The sequence below is a fragment of the Clarias gariepinus genome, chromosome 23 (genome assembly GCF_024256425.1).
Source record: "Clarias gariepinus isolate MV-2021 ecotype Netherlands chromosome 23, CGAR_prim_01v2, whole genome shotgun sequence".
NCBI classification, from domain to species: domain Eukaryota; kingdom Metazoa; phylum Chordata; class Actinopteri; order Siluriformes; family Clariidae; genus Clarias; species Clarias gariepinus.
In genome coordinates, this window is record NC_071122.1 from 23,758,102 (window position 1) to 23,781,003 (window position 22,902).

Below are 22,902 nucleotides of genomic sequence, written 5' to 3' on the forward strand. Positions count from 1 at the left end.
GATGGTTGATTGAATGGAAAAAAGTGGTTTACTAACACAAAAATAACAAAAATCAAGCAGACACCCATATGGAGATAAATGCTTAAACTTCAAGTCAGGGCGTTCTGATTGGGCGTCCAACAGCTTAACCACCTTCATCGCCATCACCACCATCGCTGTTATTATTATTATTACGTTCCACAATTCAACCCTGAATGCATCAGGTTTTGTATAAAGAGTCAAACTAAAGCTTAAAGGAGGATAAGGAGAAAAAAGTGTCAATTGTAACTATTGCAGTGAGAATTTCCCAGATAGTAAGGTCTTGCATTTAACTTAAAAAGTCCCCATAAATCCTAGGGACTATGAAAATGAAGGTACTGCTAATTGGATGCCGATTAAATGACCCGCCAGCCCAGTGCTATAATTTGAATATATCCTACTTCTCAGCTACATGTTCCATACTCTTTCATAACATCCCACCAGAAACTTCCATTCAAATCTCTGCAGGTCCGGATTGAACGTAGATACACGTGCCATACAAAGCTAGAGGCAGGTGAAGAAACCGGCTATACTGTATGTGATATAAAACCGGGTGGGGTTTCATTAAACACACAATTACACTGGTAGCAATAGATACAGTAGCTCCACTTTATGCATTTCTACGTACATATATTTCTGTAGAACAAGTTTCATAGCTGTGTCTCAAATCAAATCTATTGATTTGTATTTAGGAACTGAAACATGGCTCCATTCATTTTCCAAGCCATTTTCCAAGGCACTAGAGGTAATTTAAGAAGAAAATCAATAGCCTAACAAATTAATGGTAATTCTGAAGCTCGTTCCTGGCGTACTGCTCCCTGATTACGGACGGTTATATGCTCCAGTAATATCTCAAAGCTCGTGAAGCCTAAAGGGCTGATTAGCTTGTAGAATGGTCATTAGAAAAATGTGGCATTCATTAAGATACGCTCACAAAAGAATCGTGGTGAGTAATAGGATGTGTGGTGATGAATGTTCAGAGGCTCCGGGATCTAGAAGTTGGAGAAGGAGTGTGAATCAGAGGTCAGCAGGCCTGCTGTGGAGGCGTCTACCTGCTCTTTTGCTTCTTTTCCAGAGGGCTTCGAAAGCTGCTTTATTTACTGAGAGAACGAAGGTGTACGATGACCTGCAGCTCGAAACACCTGCACAGACATCAAGTTCGCTTTGCTTACACAAGTCTAGGACAAACTTTTTCCCCCATGTCTAAAGGGCTGTAGGAGATTGTTCTACATAAAACAGAGTAATGTTATATATGAACGAGATGATTTATATTAAGCCATGAGAATGTGGGTTTTATAGTGAGTTTGTCATGACTAAAGGTGCCAAGAGGCAGGTTCTCCTCTGTTGACCTCTGTACTCCCCTGCCCCCCAAGTCTACCATGTACCACACCCTACACTTACAACTATTCCATCCTGGCCATGAAACAACAGACCTGCACAGGGGAGCTAACAAATATCTGCCAAGCAGTTGCATGGCCAGGGGTGGCCTGTTCCCTCCTTACTAATCAAGCAGATAAAGGGGGCCTGGAGGTGGTACTAAGTGTGTGCATTTGCATTTGGTGGCTGTTCACTCGAACTCTCAACAGTAGGGTTCCAAACAAGTGAGAGTGGCCATAATTAGGCTAAAAAGAAACAAACCCATCAGAAAAAAAGCAACAACATTGAGAGGAGCCAATACAGCTAAAGGCCTACAGGACAATGGAAGACAACTAAAGTGAACGATGTCAGAATTCTGTCCAGGGTGAAGATAAACCCTCTAACAACATCTATCCAAATCAAGAACACCAATGAGCAGGTAGCTGTATCACTGTCACAGTCTACACTCAAGAGACGGCTTTACAACAAGGTGCACACCACGGTCAACGCTCAGAAAGGCCAGATTAAACTTTGCCAGAAAACTTTCCCAGATTCTTTGGACTGATGAGACTAAAAATAATTTGTTTTAAAAAGATGGGAAGAAAGGAACAGCTGATCTAAAGCACAACATTGTCTGTCAAACATAGTGGAGGCAGTTTTATGGCATAAGCCAATGCAACAGGGTCACTGGTGTTCATTGATGACCTGGCTGCTGATAAAAGTCGCAAGATGAATTCTGAAGCATACGTCCAGGGCTATACTCCCTGCTCAGATTCACAACAAACTGATAGGACACTGCTTCATATTGCAGATGGATTATGACCTAAAACATACAGTGAGAGCTACCAAATCAGTCACCTGATCTCAACCCAACAGAGCATGGTGTTCACACGAGACAAGACTGAAGGCAGCAAAAACCCACAAACAAGCAGCAGCTGAAGGTAGCTGCAGTAAAGACCTGGCAAAGCATCTCAAGAGAGGGAAGGTCCGTGGGTTCGAGACCTCAGAAAGTCATCGAATGCAAAGTACTTTCATCCAAATATCAAAGTCCTTATATTAGTAATTATGGTAGTTTGTTCCATTATTTATAAGCCCCCAAATGGGGTGTGTTTGTATGAAAATGGCTGTAATTCCTGGCATATAAGTCCACACTTTTGTCAAACTCCTTGACAAAATTATTGACCTTTCTATCTATCTATCTATCTATCTATCTATCTATCTATCTATCTATCTATCTATCTATCTGTCTATCTATCTATCTAACATGTGACAATAACAAAATGATGCATGAGACACCCACAGTAATCAAAACAAAAAGAAATTTGGCTGCAGTGTTTGTTTTTTAATCTGTCATATGGATTTAATTCAAGAAATGAAAAGGATTATTTTAGGTAATTTCCAGCTCTACATAATCAGGATCGGGGTGTCCTAAGGACAGGGCAAAGGAACGGAGTGTAACAAGGTTTGAAAATCGAGGGAATTCGAAACTCAGCCAATCAGATTTCAGAAATGGCGCTGTCTGCTTTATAATAGCATTTTACTTACAGCCGTCCAGTTTTTATTTACTGAAACAGCTTTTGCTTGGGAGGAAATGGATTGCAGTCGGTGTAATTTAATCCAGAAAACGTTGGAAAACTGGACAAACTGTAAAAGCTAGAAGGACTTCGCATTTCAGGTCAGTAATATCCTCCGAATAGAATCAGCTTGCCTGCAGGCACGGAGAAAAACACACACACAAAAGCACAGCAGGAGTTACTTAACTTCAAATCAATGGCTCCAGCTGTGTGATAAACGCTGACTTCTTTTGGTGTTAAAGAGGAATCAATCTTTCTATTAGGAATTACTGCGCTGCATTGCCGTGCCCAATGGGTAGTGCTGTGTTATCTTTGTTAGACCTGCTGGTGGAAGTAATTGTTCCTCCGATGTGAACCTCAGGCCTTGCACAATTTATATTAGATTTATGTTGAAAATGCAGTCATGTAGCGCTCCTGCACCGGATGTAGTTTAATACAACCAGTGACGAATCTGACGTGCACTATTGGCTTAAGATCCGCTGAAACTGGAGACTCCTTCCATAAACCATCACCACTGTTAATAACTGAAATAACAAAATGGCTTATTTTAAAAGAACTAAATGGCTGTCGCTCGTCTATAAACATTCATCATCAGTCCCTCTTCTTCCTCGTAGAGAGAAAACAACTTATCCTCTGATATAGCAGTTTATCTTTTACAGAATTGGAATTTCTTTCTTTTATTCAAAACCAAAAAAACCTCTCTCATTTACTTCCTGGAGTAAACCAGGCCGGATCTGCGAGTGTTCTGTTTATGGATAGTGTACAAGAGCCGAGTGCTGCTGTAATTAGATTGGACATAGCTTCCAAACACATTAGCCTGCGACTAGGCGGCCAAAGTCATATACTTCACAAGACTTGAAATATATCTTTGGCCCACGGTGCCACTGCCAATAAGGAAAAAGCAAGCCAAAAACACTCGCTCATCTCAGCAATTTTCTTCAAAAGCCATCATCCTTTTAACCTTCGGAAATCAAAGCTTAAGTAGCGCTAATTAATTAGACTTTCAACAAGTTTTCAGAAATTTCCAGATGAAGCTTTAAGAGTTTTTTTTTTTTTTTTTTTTTGGTGCTCTGTCTTATATAATCAGCAGTAAAACATCATTCTGAACCTTATAATGGGGAAGAAGTCGAACTGAAATAGTTGTGATAAGATTCCTGATAATGTCTAATAATATACAGTATAAAACTAAAAGAATGTCTAAATTATATTTTCATGACTTTTCATGCTGTGACGTTTAATAAGATAAGTATTAACACACTTACGTTTCAATATAACATTTAAATATATATATACACACACACTACCGTTCAAAAGTTTGGGGTCACTTGCAAATTTCTTTGTTTTTGTTTAGTGATTTATTTTCTACATTCTACAACAATACTGGGGATTTCAAAACTATAAAATAACACATATGGGATTAGGTAATTATGTAACAACAAGAAAAACAACAGTTAGTTGTTATTTTAAGACACAGAGGTCGGCCTTTCTGTAATAGTTCTGGCAAGAACAGTATTGTCAAGTGCATTCGCAAAATCCGTCAAGCACCATAATGAAACTGTCTCTCATGAAGGCCGTCCCAGGAGGGCGAGACCAAAACCTACCTCTGTCTCAGACGAGAAGTTCATTTAGAGTTATCAGCCTGAAAAATGACCAATTAACAGCACCTCAGATTAGAGGCGTTATGAAGTCTTTACAGAGCAGAAGTAGCAGAAACATCTCAATATCAACTGTTCAAAGGAGATTAATGCATTTCCTGGACGCCTTCAGCATTCCTTTACAATGTAGAAAGAAATAAAAATCAGGAACGATCATGGAGTTAGAAAGTGACCCCAAACTTTTGAACGGTAGTGTACATTTTTATTATCTTTTTATGTATTAACTAACAACACAAACAAAAGCTCACGCACCTGCATGACAGATTTATACCCGTTTAGAGTAGGGACGTCCACTTCCGACATTTCACATTACATATACTTTAGATTAGGATAAAAATCTATTATATAGAAGAGGAAGTCTTCATTGGTCTCATATACATTATAGTGAAATGATTTCTTTACATATCCCAGCTTATTAGGGAGCCGGGGTCAGAGTGTACCTGCAGCCCTGATCTGGTGCTCCTGGAACAGACAGGGTTAAGGGCCTTGCTCAGGGGGCCAGGGGGGTATCGTTACAGAGCTGGGGCTGGAACCACCGACCGTTAGTCTTATCACTAACCTAGAGCCTTAACCCACCAATCTACCACTGTCTGTATGTCCTTATACCTTCCTGTGCTGCCAGTACTGTATGTTTCAAACTTTATTAAGATTTTGATAAAGGAGAAGCTCTTTTACATAAACAATGAAATGGCCTGTTTAAAGCAGGAGAGAAATACAGTGGGACTGATTTGGGATGCTGGAGCTGTGAGGTGGAGAAGCTTCCTGGGAAATACAGCTTGAGACTTTCACAAATGGCTGCAAATAGTGACATATAACCATAAAGGGAAATTAATCAGGCCAGCTGCGATTATGGGAAGCCATTAGGGTCAAACTTGGTCATACGATTAATTTGCATTTAAAAAATAGTAACGTTAAATTTTCTAGATTAATCAAACGCGTTAATATCGACAGCCCTAGTTATTAAAAAAATATTTTTGATTGTAAGATTATGCACCGTATTACTGTTATGCACCAAAAACCTCCAATTATTATTTTTATTTCATCTATCTGGTGGTGAATCAGGTGTGTTTCTGTGAGGTGAGAATGAATAAGCATGAATCGCTGCTTGCGCAGGTCTAACAGCAGCAGCTCCGTTCGTTAGCGCTCGTGCCCTCTGGTGCACGAGGTTAATAAATGTCATAGCGGATCGTCTGCTCTAACAAAAAAAAAAAAGTAAAAGCAATGCATTAAGCATCTGCGCTCCCACTAGGGTGAAAGCCTGTCATTCCTGGTGTGTGTGTGTGTGTGTGTGTGTGTGAGAGAGAGAGAGAGAGAGAGAGAGAATAAGAGAGAGCGTATGGGCTCTTTAGATCAAACATGACACTTCCTGGACTTTCTGTTCGGGAGCCGGGTTGTGATTAATCAGCGCTATTGTGTCATCTCCTAGGACGGAAATGAGACGGAGAGAAACACGGGGTAAATAAGAAGAGAGACGCGTAGAGGAGTAGCATTACACTGTCTGAATGTGAGAAGAGAGAAATAGTAAGAGAGAGGGAGAAAGAAAAAAAGGGAGAGACAGAAATAGATAGAGAGGCATGAGTCACCAAGTGGATGGGGGTCGAAGGGCAGCGAGGTGGGATGTGAAGAGCACTAAGTGAGAAAGGTGTGAAGCTGCTCCGGTAATAAAGGGGAACGCCCACGCTCCATCTTCTACGCTAAATCACCGCACCGAGCACCTCTTAACGCGCGCGCGCGTGTGTGTGTGTAAATGCAAGCAGGACAGAAAGAGAACAACTATTCTCAGCCATGATACAGATGTACAGATGCTAAAGATGCAGCACGCTTCACCTCACCTCGGATTTCACTCAAACGCAGGGTCGTGAAACCCGAGCTAGTTTTATCGCGGATCCTGCGATCACACCAACGTGAGCACGGCTGCGCAGCGTCAAGCCTGCTCCTCCGTCCGCGCACGTTCAAACAGCCCTGATCTAAACATGCTGCCTGCAGTAACGGCAGACACAGGATGATGGTTATTGCAGAGAAGCCTACGGGTTTAATGGCTCGGGGAGGTAACAGTGACTCCGCCACAACGTCGTTGATTTTTTCCCTGAAGCGTCATGCTCCAAAGGGCTCGGAGATTTTCTCACATAGATTACAGACGGATGATCCGTGATCGCTTTATTCCAGAGTACTTTAGAGAAACTCAAGATAAAGTGGGGATCTGATCCGCTAGTCCCCGGCAAGATCCGGGATTAAACGGCACGCGGGTTACAGGTTGGACAAAGTGCCGCGTGCGATCTCGAGGGCAGTTAAAGCAGCGCAGCTGGTCTCACACGTCACCGTTTTAGCAGCGGTGCGAATCTCGAGCTCTGCATTTCTCACATGCTAATCACAGCATCCTGCTTTAAGGCCTGTTGTGTGTCTGCATTTTATATTTTATTTATTTATTTATTTATTTTGCGTTGCCTTGGATACGGCCCTTTGCTGGTGCATTCGCTGTACAGTTCCAGTAACACCGAGCGTGAGAATAAATCATCACATGCTTTTTTTTTTCCCTTCTTTTTTTCCTTTTTGACAGAGGGAGGATGTACGGTATGTTATGCGTGGCTAAATTTAGGTGCCTCCTGCTCTTGTGATGGTCTCTAAGAATTTGGAAGAAAGACAGAATGTTTTTATTTTTTTTATCAACAAAAAAAAAACATTGGAAATAGTGCAAAGAGAAGCACATGGATCTCACACAGTGTGGGCAGAATGAAGGAATTAGAGCAGGCACTGTTGCATGAACTTACACACACACACACACACACACACTCAACACATGCACACACAATTAACGGTATGCTTTAGCCATCTGCGATAAGCAATAATAATAATAAAGATGCAGCGTTTTTATTTCCTCAGCAACTTCGGATGCTGCTGAAAGATTTATCGCGTCATTTGCCGACTCCCTCAGACGTGTCGAATATGATCATCGTATTGAGATTACAAGAAAAGTGCAGAGTGTCGTCCAGGTATAAAGTGAAAGAATCTCTCTCTCTCTCTGTTTCTCTCTCCTTCCTTCACTGCCTCGCTCAGCTTGACTCATGCTTCTTTACATTCATCAAAAATACAGCAGCTTAGAGGATGTTTCCAGGAGAGAAAGGAAAAAAACCCTGAATTTTAAATCTCCCACAAACAGAGCTGAAAACGATGAATCGAACCGAAATTCTTTCGAAAGAGTTCAAGCATTATAGACTGTTATCTGATTGCAATCTGACCTCATTGGGGTTTAATGCCCTATTTATGCCACACCACAAGTTTGTATGATGTGACTCAAAATGATAAGATTACCAACACTGTTAGTCTGGAGCTTTCAGATGTCATTGTAAGTTGTGAGACTTAAACACATATACTACTGAAACCTGTATAACTCGTAAATAAATTAATCGATTAAAGACGATTACTAGCCTACGGATTTCTTGATTAAATTAAAATGTTAACTATTGTGTCCCATTAATATGATGTCATCCTAAATAATAATAATAATAAATGTAATGTATATAATTTATATATACATCTTCAGTATATAAATCCTTTTTCACACTCCAGCAAGAAGCAAAGACTGATGGAAAATTTTTCATTCCCTTTTCCGGTTGAAGTCGAGACCCGTTGTTCGGTTGTTCCCTACACTATTCACGGTTTCCTTTGAACTGCGGTTTGGAATTACACTTAACATGACTGAAGACCTTGTGAAGTGTACTTCAGGCCGTTCGGAACGCGGTTTGAGTTTGTTAGTGCCCTCCGATGAGGTGCCTTGTTCCCTGGGATAACCGATATAGACGATGACTGTACACAATGCACAATGACATCTGAAAGATTCACACTAACGGTGGTCAAAGGACTAACAACGCATAAGCATTCACAACAACAACACACTGTTTAGCATAAGACCATAGTAACAATCCCAATATGAACCCCTCCCCCAACACCGGAGTCCTGGTTTCTAAACCTGTTAGAAATAACGAGCTCTTCATCCTGATTTAAATCTACATCTAATGCCGTTTGACCCGGTGCATCGGTGCACCTGGGTTTCTTAGAGACCTAACACACCTCGAGGTCAGCAACCGCATCACCGTCGTAAAAAAAAGAAAAATTGATTGACTTGGACGTGTTGGAAGACGGCGGCTCTGGGGCCGCATCGATTGGAGCGCTGGAGCTCTCAAGGCTGGCCATGCAAGTTTAATGGAAATGGACTTCTCACCTGAAATGAAGAAATGAGTAAAAAGACACAGAGACTCTTCAGCTTCTGGGCGATGATATACTCCTGTGCGTCAAACTCAATTCAGTGTGTCGAGAGGGATTCTAACCATTCTGGTATCGGGAGGAACGACAGCTTGATTGATAAATCTGCACAATAAAAAAGAACCTGGAGAGTCTCATGTCTACAGGGACAGAAGGTCAGAGAATGAGGTCTTAACTAATGGATTTTGTACAACACCACCAATGGAGGACGGTGTGAGGGAGCAAGAACGAGGCTCAGTGCATTTGAGCCCAGACTGTAGAGTAGGTTCACAGTCTCGGGTCACATGATACACGTTTATTAACATAAAACACGTCAATCGCAAACCAGGTGGATTTTGTTGGGGTGTTTGGGGGGAACGCACACAATGCACAGATTACGTCAAAACCTGTGGTGTTTATTACGTTCAGGGTTTAGAAGCGAACCGAGTCGGCCATTACTGACTTCCAAACAGATCCAATTCTTTAGTTACTTTAAGCGTGTGAGTCAGCCAGAGACAACGAGCGGACGCATTGCTCAGCACTAATGGATTGTTTAGCAACCTCCTGACAGACGTTACACTCGCACCGCTCATCTGTCTCTGTTTTTTTTTGCCGAGCCTTTCAAGCAGGAAAGAGAACGGCGCACGCGAGATAACTTGTGCGAAACAAATGCGCTCTCCTAACAGACCGTGAAATGGAGAAACATCATATGGTCGAGAAGTAACGAGGGAAATAACAGACGAAACTGCAACACTGCAACAGATTGTATTATGAAGCTTTGAGTCATGGAGCCTTCGTGACGAAGAAGGGGGAAAAAAAAGGTTTTTATATTTTTGTGCTACGACCACACAGAAGAAGAAACATGCGTCAGTAAAGTTACTGTAGATTTCAGAAAGACTCCTCTCTCTCTTTTTGCTTTTCTGCTTCATGCCAGCTTACCCACACAACTCTTACATACTGTATAAGCGGCGTACTGACGAGGTCTTTTTTTTCTTTTTGTCTGATTTGGGACTCTCTCCTCTCATTCGCAAATCCACCACTTTGCCTCCTACAAGCTGTTGAGCAGCTGCACTGCTGAGGTGTCATTAATCGAGATGATATACTGTATACCGCAGGTTAATAATTAACCTCGCTGTGAGTTTGTTATCAGGAATCGCTCCGTGGTGCTGGAGAGAGGTGATGCACGACTCCGGGAAATGCTATATACTGTAACTGGTCTGGTCAAGGCATCGGAGGCTCGTTGAAACGTCAGCTCGAGGAAGCCGCTCCTTCAATCAGGGTTTAATGACTGGTCGGGTCGCCTCACTGTGTGCAAAAAGGAAAGCACTGAACCAATGAAACCCACCCTGGAGATGAGGGCTGTCACGTGATATTAAACTCATTTTGCTCCTGTCAAGGGGTCGTCGCAGAAGACCATCGGATCCAGGCTCAGGTTTTTACGCTGGATGTCCTGACAAAACCCTCCCATTTTATCTGGGCTTGGAAACACCACTGTTGTTCCAGTGACTGGGAATTAAACCTGGGCCGTCCACATGGCGGGCGAGTAACCCACCCCTGGGCCACCGGTGCCCTAAAACCATACAATACTGTATACTTCTTCAAATATTGCTTCCAAAGAGCCAGACTTTCTTGTGTTTTCTTGAGGAATAGTTCTCCAGGCTTCCTGAAGGGCTTCTTTATCTCTCATTTTCAGAGAGGTCCAGTCCTTGTGCCTGAGCAGTTTCAGAGAAATGTGTTTTTGGGGTTGTTTGTTGAGCCACACAGTGACCTATGAATCATTCAAACTTGAAAAGAAATCTACCGTAAGTCCTGACCCAGTGAGAAGCAGGTGCAGATGATGACAGATGATCAGGCCGGTGATTAGGTTCCAGTACTGCTGATGCTGAACGCTGAGTGGTCGGAACAGACGAGAGCGGAAATGAGGTCGCTGCTGAGGCTGTTACATAAACAACCAAGTTGAAACTTGTATCTTTAGACACTTTGCACTAAAACATACTGTATGTTCTCTTGTGGTGGCTCAGTGTCTCAAGCCTCTCTGAGTTACTGATCGGAAGCACCAGTCGGTTCAAGCACCAGCTCTGCCAGGTTGCTGCGTTCGGGCCCTTGTGCGAGGCTCTGAACTCTCACTGCTCCAGGAGTGCCTTGTAATGGGAGACACTGTGCTCTGAAGCTGGGATACGCAAATAATAAAGTATTTCACTGTGCAGTAATGTATATGTGCCTAATAAAGACTTTAATTTAATCTACAGTCTTTAATTGTGTGTGTGGGACGGGGGGTTAGGGGCGGGTCTCAAGACTGTGGTTCAGTACTGTATTTCAAAATAATTGTTTTTAAGCAGGGAATTTTTACAATCATAATAAACATGTTTTTAATAATAAAATAATAAACATGTGAACTGGTGTGTATACATTACCATGTCCCACATGCTAGGCTGTGTTAAGGGTCGGGTTTAGTTGTATTTCTGTGTCTGTACTGATTACTGATTTAATCAAGACAGTCTAAACCCGAGTCTAAAACCTGACGTGTGCTGCGACGCTGCACCTCTGCTGCACTGCTGCTTTGCTTCACGCAGGCGAGAAGCCAAGTGTTAAAACCTTTAGTCTCCAGTGGCTTTGCTTTAAATCTGCCCGAAGCTCCATCTCTCACTCCGTCTCTCACTGAGTCCCCGAGCACCACAAAACCCACACCGCTGGGCTGAAACCTTCCAAATAAAAAACTTTCACCCGGTGGACACATCCGTTTTCCTCTTCGGTCTTTCACGCAGAGCAGCAAATCAAGATGAAATGTGACGTGAAAACGCAGTGATTATGACAGACAGAGAAAGTGAGGATTCAGCAGCATGAGAATAAAAAAATAAATAAATTCAGCGAAAGACATGAAAACGCCTGCAGTGGTGGGATGAGTCAATGTGGAAGTGAAATATTAATCATTTTTTGATTTAAAATTCCCCTTTAAACTCGCTGTGGAGCGACGCTTTGAAGTCCCCCTACGCCACCAGTGACCCTCCGTGTGTGTGTGTGTGTGTGTGTGTGTGTGTGTCTCTCTCGCTCATGTCACTCAGCTGAAGACAGGAGTCAGTGTCACTGGACAGTACTGTACGTAACAGACTGAACTCTTTCACTCTGTGTGACGAGCGTCTCTGTGACGAGTCATGCCCGATATCACGTGTAAAATGAGACTCTTCAACACCTCTCTCTCTCTCTCTCTCTCTCTGTCGCTTCCTTGTCCTTTATTATCTCTTTCTGTCTCTTTAACTCGATTGTTCTTTTTCTCTTCCTTTAATATACGTCTCGTTTTCCATCAAACTTCTCTTTTCTGTCACTCGAACATGAAAGTCAATGACACTGTAAGTAACAGATTGAACTCTTTCAGTCACGCCGCAGCCTTCAGCGGAGTGAGTGGTGTGTCACGACTGATCCACGACATAAATTGAGGCTTATTGTCACCTCTCGTCCTGACGTTCTGCATCTGAGTGCTGCAGAGCTCTCGCTCTCTGTCTCTCTCACACACACACACACACACACACACACACAAACACACACACACAGACGCATGCACACACTCTGTGGACTGTATATAACAACAACACAATGTTGGATCAATTTACAAAAATAAATGTCACTGAAGAAAATGATTTTTTTCTGTAACAGCGTGAAGTCGAGGTGACATGATTTTGACCAACATGATATAAGTTTATTTAAGTTTACGTTCTGTCTGCTCTGTAACAACAGTGTGTTCTGTCTGCGTGAAATTCTGTCTGCGATAAAACGATGTGACGTTCGTTCTGCGATGTAAGGATGTACATTTTGTCTGCAGTGTAACAAGATGTCAATCTGTCTGCGGTGAAACGATGTGACGTTCTGTCTGTGATGTAACAACGGGACATTCTGCCTGTAGTGTAATGACATGACGTTCTGTCTGCGATGAAACAACATGACGTTCTGTCTGCGGTGTAACGACATGACGTTCTGTCTGCTCTGATGTGACATTCCGTCTGCGATGTAACGACGTGATGTTCTGTCTGCGGTGTAATGACATGACGTTCTGTCTGCTCTGATGTGACATTCCGTCTGCGATGTAACGACGTGATTTTCTGTCTGCGGTGTAATGACATGACGTTCTGTCTGCTCTGATGTGACATTCCGTCTGCGGTGTAACGACATGACGTTCTGTCTGCTCTGATGTGACATTCCGTCTGCGATGTAACGACGTGATGTTCTTTTTCCGGTGTAATGTCAAGACGTTCTGTCTGTGATTTGTTGTTCTCTCTGCAACATGTTGTTCGGTCTGCAATGTATTGATATGACATTCTGTCTTTGATGTTAGAAAATAAATAAGAAAAAAAGCAATGATTAAAAATGATTTTAAAAAATCACAAACTATTGGATGATTTGCGATTGGAACCCAATGCTGCACACATGATCGTTCTGGCAGACGAAATGCTGTTGCTTCCTACACATTTGCTGACGGTGTGACATTTTAGCTCGGTTGGTGGTTTCTCTTTTTTCCCTCTACATTTCCTTTTTTTTTTTTTGACGTGCTGCCAAATCAATATGGACCCTCAGAGAGGAGTTTAAAGAGTGGGAGAAAATGATTAACCTCCGTTGTTATCTCTTGAGGAACATCAAAAGGCATAAACAGAGAGAGCTGCTAGTCAGTTAGGGATTGATTGAGACCGTTGGGAAACACACGAGCTGTACGATGGAAACGGGTAAATGGGCTCTCACTGGGTCATTACCATGCTGACTATTTAAAGCCCAAGCCTGAAAGACATGCTCTGCTTATTTATTTGGAAAAAGAAGGTGCACAGATCACCTGTTCCTGTTTCTAAACTCTATGGGTATGATCATTTACCCTTATTAGCACAAACAGGAAGTAAAAAAAATAAACAACAGCAGGGAGTCAAAGGAGCAATATAATCTGGCTGCATGCAGTAAGAGAAGCTGCATGGTACGTTCACCAGACGCCACTTAGTCCAGCATCAGACAGATGAGAAATCAGCATGCAGCAAATGAAGGCACAACAAACAGGCGGCCAACAAATTAATGAATGAGTACGAGTCCGTCACCAAAAACACAGCCAACAGCGGAAGGAGCAAAGGCACGGAGACGGCCACGGGTGCAAAAGGCCTCATAAAACAAAACACACTGACGAGTGCAAGCATACAGGCGTGCGCATGTGCAGGTTAGCTACAACGTGAAATGCACACACACAGGATTCGCATGCCGTAACACACGTCACATGTCTGGTAGCTCAGCGGCGCACAGCTCTACTGACGGTTTGAATGGATTTGTGCGTTCAGGTTTGCAGAGTGAAAGAAACACCCTGTCGTTCTGCCCGCGAGTTCACAACATGACGTTTTCTTAATGATTTTACAAAGAGATATCTTTTGTCATGCAGCAACATGACGTTCTGACTGCAGCATCCGTTTTGCTCCATGTTACATCATACAATGAAGTTATATCGTCCAGTGGGAAACAATTCTGCGGTCATTTCCAGATAAAACCATGTGCATCCCAACAATAATTAACAACATTAACATTAACATTATGACTACATAATGGATGTCATTGCAAAGTGAGATAAAGCCCACCCTTCTGGCTTTCATTCAATATGGAAATTTAGTAAAAAAAAAATGTAGTCAAATAAGTTTTTTTTATTTTATGAAAAAGCATAGTCTATTGAAAATCCAACAGGAAACAATTGCTTTGTTTTTTTTTTTTTAGACGTAATTAGAGGAGTAAAACCATCAGCTGAGGGTATGAGCTAAATGCATTTAATGGAATTTTGGAGAAAATGTACAGTAAGTTTACACTCTATTTATGCTGGGAATAAAAACCACCACATATCACACGATATGATGATATCATGATTCCTCGGTACCGATTCGATTTGTATTGTGATTCTATAGTATCATGATTTTCTAAATATCCTGTTTTTATAATTGTTTTTAAATTGTGTTACATATCGAAACAAACTTAGCAAATAATTCATCCTACCATGGATGAGGCTGTGCTGCTTGCCAATGTATGAATAGTTTAAAGTGCGCCACCTGCAGAATTACGAGTTTATACTTCATACAATCTTTAAACATCATCATCGTCATTTTGCCGATATATAATATAACATGTTATGATATGACAGAATCAAAACTGAATTGATTTTTCCCGTCTCTAGTTTCTGACATGGCAGTTTCTTCACCACTCATGAACTTCTACGTTAAGCTGCTGTCATCAACTACTGAAGTGGTAGAGCTGTTGATGATGATGATGATGATGATGCATCATAAACTAAACATTTTGTTTGCTTATAATAAAGGTTTTGTGTGAAACAAAGCTCGACTCTTGTTCCACTTTGCTGCCAGTGACTCACTACATAAACACAATCACAGCATGAGTTTGCTATATTTGTTATTAAATACTATTTGACATATTATTCATAACAAATTACATATCTGTGTGGACTCAAACACTACCGCAGGCTGATTTATCCATTGTGACAAAACTGTAGGAGGTGGATTTGATTTATAGCGTTTTTTTTGGTTTTTTTTAAATCAAGTAAAATTCACAGTGACACGACCAAAGCAATTTGGACAAACACACTGCCTGGACAAAAACAGTCACCACCTGGATTTAACTAAGCGAATAGTTCTTTATTGGCTTCTATTGGAAAATTACTGGAGTGATTAATATGTTTCAGCTGCAACAAGTTATTTAACTCTTAACTGATGCTTCTCATCTCTTACACAACCACGTCAGAAGACACATCCTGTGGTCCTGGCAAAGATCGAAGTCTGTTTCAGAAGAATCGGGTTAAGAACTGAAACACACATTATTAAATCCTGGAAGGACAGTGGTGACCCATCATCATCATCGTAGAGGAAGAAAAGTGGTCGGAAAACATCCTGAGTAAGTGTGATCACTTAAACACTTCGTAAAAACAAAACAAAAAAACAACAACAGTCGAACTCATGGCTGTGTTTAATAGTGACAGTAAGAGCATTTCCACACACACACACACACACACCAGGACGAGAACTCGAGGGATTAGGACTAAAGAGCTGTCTAACATTAAGAAAACCACTAATCAGTGAGACTAATGAAGGGGAAAAAAGCTTCAGTTTGCTGGGAAGCATAAAGAATGGACTGTGGACCGATGGAAAAAAGGTCACATGGTCTGATGAGTCCAGATGTACCCAGTTCCAGAGTGTCGAGGTAGGAAGAGAGGCAGATAAAATGATGCACCCATCATACTGTACAGAAGGTCTAGATTCAGCAATGTTATCTGCACAAAAAGTAAAAATCAGCCGATGACCTGAATGTACTGAATGACCAGGTTTTTTTTTCTATCGCTGGATTTTTTTCTTCACTTGATGTCACGGCCATATTCCAAGACGCGATGCCGGGATTCATCAGGCTCAAATTGTGAAAGAGTGGATCAGGGAGGATGAGACGTCATTTCCACACATGGATCGGCCATCACCGAGTCCAGACCTAAACCTCCTTAGAGAATCTTTGTGATGTGCTGGAGAAGGCTTTACGCAGCGGTCCGACTCTCACATCATCAATACCAGATAAACTGCGACTCTGGATGGAAATAAATCTTTTGACATGGCATAAGCTTATGGAAACGATGCCACGGTGAGTGACGGGCAGTGTATTTCCACATGTGCTTTTTACTCACTTTCGAGAAAATCAAAGGGATACAGTAAGTGTGTTCTCGGGGGAGGAAAAAATGATATAAACATAAAGAACAACATCTTATTACTGATGAATCATTTGGGAAATCTTTTTTATTCCTACTCAGTTTAAAACAGATGAGCAGCGAGTTGAACGTTGAGTCCTTAAGTTTTAATTGTTTTTCCCCCTAATTGTGCAAGAAGCTTTCATTTATTGACGACTGTAAATGTGAACGTACACATGAGTAATGAGTTACATTACACGAGGCATCATTAAACTTAGATTTACAGTATGAGTGTAAGAGGGTAAATTGCATTGTGATGAAGTGGCCCATCCGTCTGGCAGACTTTACTGTGGCCTCTAAGCAGTCGAGCACGCCCACGTCCACTCTCTCTCTCTCTCTCTCTCTCCTTCACTCTCTCGCAAGATGAAGAGTGTGTGTTTATCTGCTCAGTGTAAACACTCGAAGACAAAGAGCGGCGAGCACGGAGCTGGCACGCAGATACGATATGAAAGGATTTAAGTCTGGCCGGGAGTGTTTGTTCAGTATTGTTAAAGTGAAGTATGTTCAGGCAGGAGCTGTAGAATAGACTGTGTGAGAGAGTTTAAACACATTAATGTATGTTTTTTTGAAACCCGGTAGAAACTATAACAGTCTCTGCTGAGCCTGGCCGTTATTTCAGTCACATCGCTCGTCTCTAACTCGTGTCCTACCGTTCCCGCTGTTTCTGTCACTCGCTTTTTAAGAAAATCAGAAAATGATGACATGATTCGAAACCGTATATAATAAGCATAATAGACAGTAATTACACACTCTAGTGAATGATGGTATAACAGACAGTTTAAATTATTGTCCAACTATTGAGTCAAAGTTTATATTAGTCAACCATGAGCGACATCATCAACTTGACGAACACACACACATACAGTACAGTGGTGGCCAAAAGTATTAAGACAATGTAATGTATGCCATACAGACGTTCTCCCTGTAAACAAAAACAAGATAGATGATGTCACTAATTATGTCCAGTTCTGTCTGGATGAAGAGTTGTGCTAATTAGACTCAGCTGGAGTAATTAATGGAAGGAACCAATACAATACATGGCAGGACTTTTACTTTCTGAAGCACCGAAATTGGTAAAACTCAGGAATTCTAAAGTAAGATTTGATCCTCTTTGGCATATTTCTGTACGTGATCTTCAGGCATGAATTGAGCGACACCTTTTGTCAGACATCTTTTTGACTCGATGCCCAGCTTCAAAGAATAAAGAACTTCATATTAAATATTGATTGTTGTAGAGCAATTTCTTAGCATAAAAAAAAGATTCTCATTATCTAGACTGTCAAAATTTTTAACATTTTAAGAATGTCATCAAAAACAATGACTTACTTGTGCCACAGTTCTGCACTTATATCTACACACCTTTACACCATTCTGGCAAACGCTCATATCCAGAGCGACTTGTATTTATCACCTTATACATTAATCACAATACCACATAATGACAGGGGGCCTTGCTCAGGGGCCCACAGTGGCAGTCTGGTGGCTCTGGGGCTTGTGACCATTTGTAACCTGCAGGCCCTGCCTTTATATAAACATCAAGCTACAAGAGGTCATAGGTATGGGAACCAGGGCCTTCTTATACACTGCACCAAAACTCTGGAGCTCTCGTCCCCATTACATTCATTTACTCGACTGTGGGCACAGAACCATGCCCACAACACAGCATAGGACAATGACAATAAAAAAAAAGTGTGCGTGTGTGTGTGTGTGTGTGTGTGTGTGTGTGTGTGTGTGTGTGTGTGTGTGTGAGTGTGTGCTTATATGGAAGCCTTCTTAGTGTGTGTTAATGCTGAGGCTTCAGACATCAAAGTGTGTATTTGGGTTTTCGGGTCTATCAGGTAGAACAAAAGTTATCATTACTTTTATAACGTGTTAATTTTACCATTACTGTATTATGGGAATAATGTCGCAAAAACCCAGAACTTTTTTCATAGAAACAACCGAAAACAACATCAATAAAAACACGTGATTGTGTGTAGCTGTGCTATTTCTTTGACTGTGTGACCCTATTTATTTTTTTTACTCAGTCATGTTTGTTTAGTTTGTTTAAATTAACTAAAATTCAGTTCATATCGCCTATTTTGCGCAAAAAAAAAAGTATATGTCACTCATTTCTGAACAATCCCGAGCCCAATATGTTAATCAAATAACAAATAATGGATAAAATGCTCTGAGTTTTAACAGCTACTCAATTTGTACTGCATTTAACCTTGTTTAAATTATTGTTACATTTCTGTAATTTTCTGTCAAAACCATTTCAGTTACATGTCATGATTGTTTTTTGTAGTATTTAATGACTCCAAAATCAAAATATTTACAAAAAAACATTATATACAGTATGTTGGCTTTTGAAGTGGTAAGATGTCGCAGATCCTCTATAATCCTACAGGTGGCGCTCAACTATTCACACCCTATTGCTAAGTTTGTTCGGAATGGTAACAAAATCTAAACAAACAAACAAAATATATATATATATATATATATATATATATATATATATATATATATACTGTCTCAGGATATTTATAAAATAATGATACTAACTCATGAAACGATCCGAATTGTCACCTGGTATCGTGATACAATCGCATCGACAGGTCCCTGGTGATTTCCAGCCCTAGTATTACTTAAGATATTCTAATACGAATTGTCATGTGACCTTGACTGTCTTGAAAGAAGCCATCAAATGAAACAAAATAAAATACTTATTATACCCATGTGTATAATTTCCCCAGGTATCCCAAAGGACCAGCCATGGTTCTTAAAATATAGTAAGCGGAAAAGTGGATATAAAGTTTAACTGTGGGTAAATGACACATTATTGGATTTTGTGTGTGTTAAATTGTGTTACATGAAACAGCTTATTGATCAGGGAATAAGAAAGAGTAGACTGGGAAATACAGAACAGCACTTAGGCCTACTACTGTATATACAGAAGATTTTTAATTAGTGGAAATCAGTTTAGAGATTGATAAAGAGCCTTTATTTTTAATCCTAAAACCCTGTGTTATTAAAAGATACTGAGTAGTGTTTTCCTCTTCATTTAAGGTTTAATAACACAGTGAAATTGGGTATGAATTTGTAATTTAATAAAGATTTTCCAAATATTGTTTATTATTATTATTATTGTTATTATTATTATTTATTTTTTTGCTGTAAGAAATGCAAATTGTATGCAAATTTAAAATAAAAATAGAATATGAAAAACTCGAAGGAGAGTTCCTGTTAGTAACATGTGAGTTATTGATGCAAACAGTTTTAAACATCAAGGAATCTGTTTTAAAAATTACCCGAAGTAATTTTAAAGTTTCCAATGTAAACAAAACATTATGTCATGCGTCTGTGAAATATGATGTAAACACTAGTCATGTACACACACTCAGCATTCGGAGGAGCTCAGAAATGTTTTATGTTTAGATGTTTAGTAGGTCCTTGGGGGCGTTTTTAATGGCTTTATGGCTTTGGGAATTCTACAATGTTTCTAAAATATCTGAATTTATATTTTTAATTACAAAGTAAAAGTGAAAAAGGTACAGTTTAGTCAGCTAAATGCTGTACAGTATGAATTGCTTACAAATATACACTTTTAAGTTGAAAATAAATAAACAATTCACAATGTGTGAGTGGTCATAACGCACATATGTGTGTGTGTGTGTGTGTGTATATATATATATATATATATATATATATATATAGAGAGAGAGAGAGAGAGAGAGAGAGAGTCAGCCAGCCAGTATAGAGAGAGCCAAAAAAATGTATACACACTTCAGGATAATAAAAACATAAATTAAATATTTTAATACTAAATGTATTGCTATACGTTATATATTTATAGATATAATAACATTATGCTAATTTACACTTTACCGTTAGATGCACTAATCCATTGTAATAATTTTAAAACTGAACTAATGCTTTCCTAATAATGAATGAATATGAATCAATACATGCAGTAATCCTTGGCACATCAGGGAATAATGAAGTGTGTACTGTACATTACCAGCCCCTGATTACACATAAATAGACATTAATAACAGTAATAATGACGCTTTAACATGCTGATTTGGTTGAAACAATTGGACGCATTTTGGTTTCGTCCAGTACAGGGATAAACAGCACCCTCCCCCTTGAAACACGACCCCGGGGCTCCTTGAACTTGCCCCTCCCCCTGTTTCATTTAATTCAAGATACAGACACTACAGGCATCTACATGAACAATGATGTGTACTCAAATCTTTTTTTTATTCATGCCATCCATTTTGTACAAGTGTGTTCAATTTAAACGAGTGTTCTCCAGGACGACACCTGCAGCACATCACATTATCTCACTTATCTTTACTGTTCTGTCTTATAATACAGTATTTATGAACTGCTGCATCTACAGCTCTCTATTATAGCTAGATAAACAGACGATAGATGAAGTGATGGTTAAAACCTCTACGCTGTTGTGTTTTAATATGCAGTATGACGTCACTTTGACTGAAAGGTGTGCAAGTCTTTTACTTAGATTTGTCTTCACATATAATAACAGGTGACCTGATAAAAAACATGAGAAAGGATATGCACTAAGCAGTTTGGTGGCCCACAAAAATCACAGATCATGCCTTTTTACTACGTGGCTGCACTTAATTATCCTGCATTGTTGGGTTCCTACGGTTTGGGCTTAATTATCTGGATAAGCTGATGATCTGAATCATGTTTCCATACAGCACACATTTAGATCAAACCCAAAACTGTACCAGTTATCCGTGCTCTGTCTCACTTTTCCAGCACTTTGGCTCAGTGAGTGACATCACATGTCCTACAGCTTCCATTTGCATGTCAAGTGTGTGTAAACGCTTTATAAGAAACTCATTAAGAAAGGTAAACTCACTCACTCACTCACTAATTCTTCATCTATACTGCTGTATCCTGCATGAGGTGGGGTACACCCTGGATGGTGCACACACACACACACATACACGCATACACTCACACACTCATGCACACACTACGGGCAATTTGGTAACACTGAATAACTTCATCTACATGGTTTCGGAGTGTCAGAGGAAACCGGAGGACCCTCAGGAAACCCACTAAGCTGCCAATATGGAAAACTCCACGCAGATGGGAATCGAACCCTCGACCCTGGACGCATGCTCCAGGTTTGTGCAGGATGATGATGATGATGGTGATGAAGGTTTGCCTTCAACAGGTTCAATCAATTACACATGCAATAAGAACCGCATTGTTAAGGTGATCACACTGAGCTCATGATACCAGCAGCACTGAAGCAGGCACATGGTGATGATGATGATGATGGTGATGATGATGATGCACGGCATGATGAGACACAGCTGCAGCTACAGTTAGTGCAACCTGTTCATGCGTCGCATTTTCACCTCAGCGAACACTTCTCTAACCTCTCATCAATGCGTTCTGTCGTTATGACGTCATCTTTAAACGAGTTAAACTTAAAAAGAAAAAAACAACAACAACTCTATCACGCATCCTGCGCGTAAAAGCGAACCGCATCCGCGAGACCTCGTGCTCAGAAATTACCTGTGTGTGTGTGTGTGTGTGTGTGACACATTCATACTACTACAAGTACTTCCTCTACTTTAATTAAAATAACGGATCCAGGGTAACTATGGTAACGCGCGCGATTTTAGCGCAGTGTTTTATCTAACAGCACGCGACACCTGCACGCGCGGGGCGTCTTATCCGCATCACAAACTTACTTTTCGCAGTGGTGTGTGCGCGCGATGTGGAAAGCTGTTTCCCCCCCTTTCTGAGTTTTCCCTCCGAAAAGCCAGAGACGATCCGGTTTGGTGGTTCTGATGGTTAAATCTCGGTACAGATGCGCGCACGAGCTGCGCTCTCGGTCGCTCTTCACCCATCCGCTGTGCGCGCGCGGTGCAGAGGGGGAGAGGAAAGAGGAGGGAACTCGGAGAGAGAGAGAGAGAGAGAGAGAGCATCACTCAGATAATTTCATCAAATTCTATTTTAGAAATTTGGAATGATCCACTGGAACTCAGATCAGCACTGCATGAACCCCCCCCAAAAAAAGTTGCTGGAGGTTAGAAATGGACCAGACACATTATATGTATATCGACTCTGTGATGACATTGTATCCAAACACATATACTTCAATATGGAGTCGGTCCCACAGTTGGTTTGTTCTTGGAAGGCCGTCCACAAGATTGATGGAGAGTTTCTGTGGGAATTTGTGTCCATTCATTCTGTAGAGCATTTACAGTATGAGGTCAGACACTGATGATGGACGAGAAGGTCCTGGCTCACAATATCCGTTACGGTTCATCCCAAAGGTGTTAGA

General features: G+C 40.8%; 1 protein-coding gene across 1 annotated transcript in view; it reads right to left on the reverse strand.

Annotated features, from left to right (window-relative positions):
- camkvb (CaM kinase-like vesicle-associated b) overlaps positions 1–22,454 on the reverse strand; it is a 53,244-nt gene extending 30,790 nt beyond the window's left edge. The window contains exon 1 of the mRNA XM_053483654.1: positions 22,307–22,454. The gene's annotated coding sequence lies outside the window, so the exon portion shown is untranslated. The remainder of the gene's footprint in view (positions 1–22,306) is intronic.
- Between the last annotated feature and the right edge of the window lie 448 nt (positions 22,455–22,902).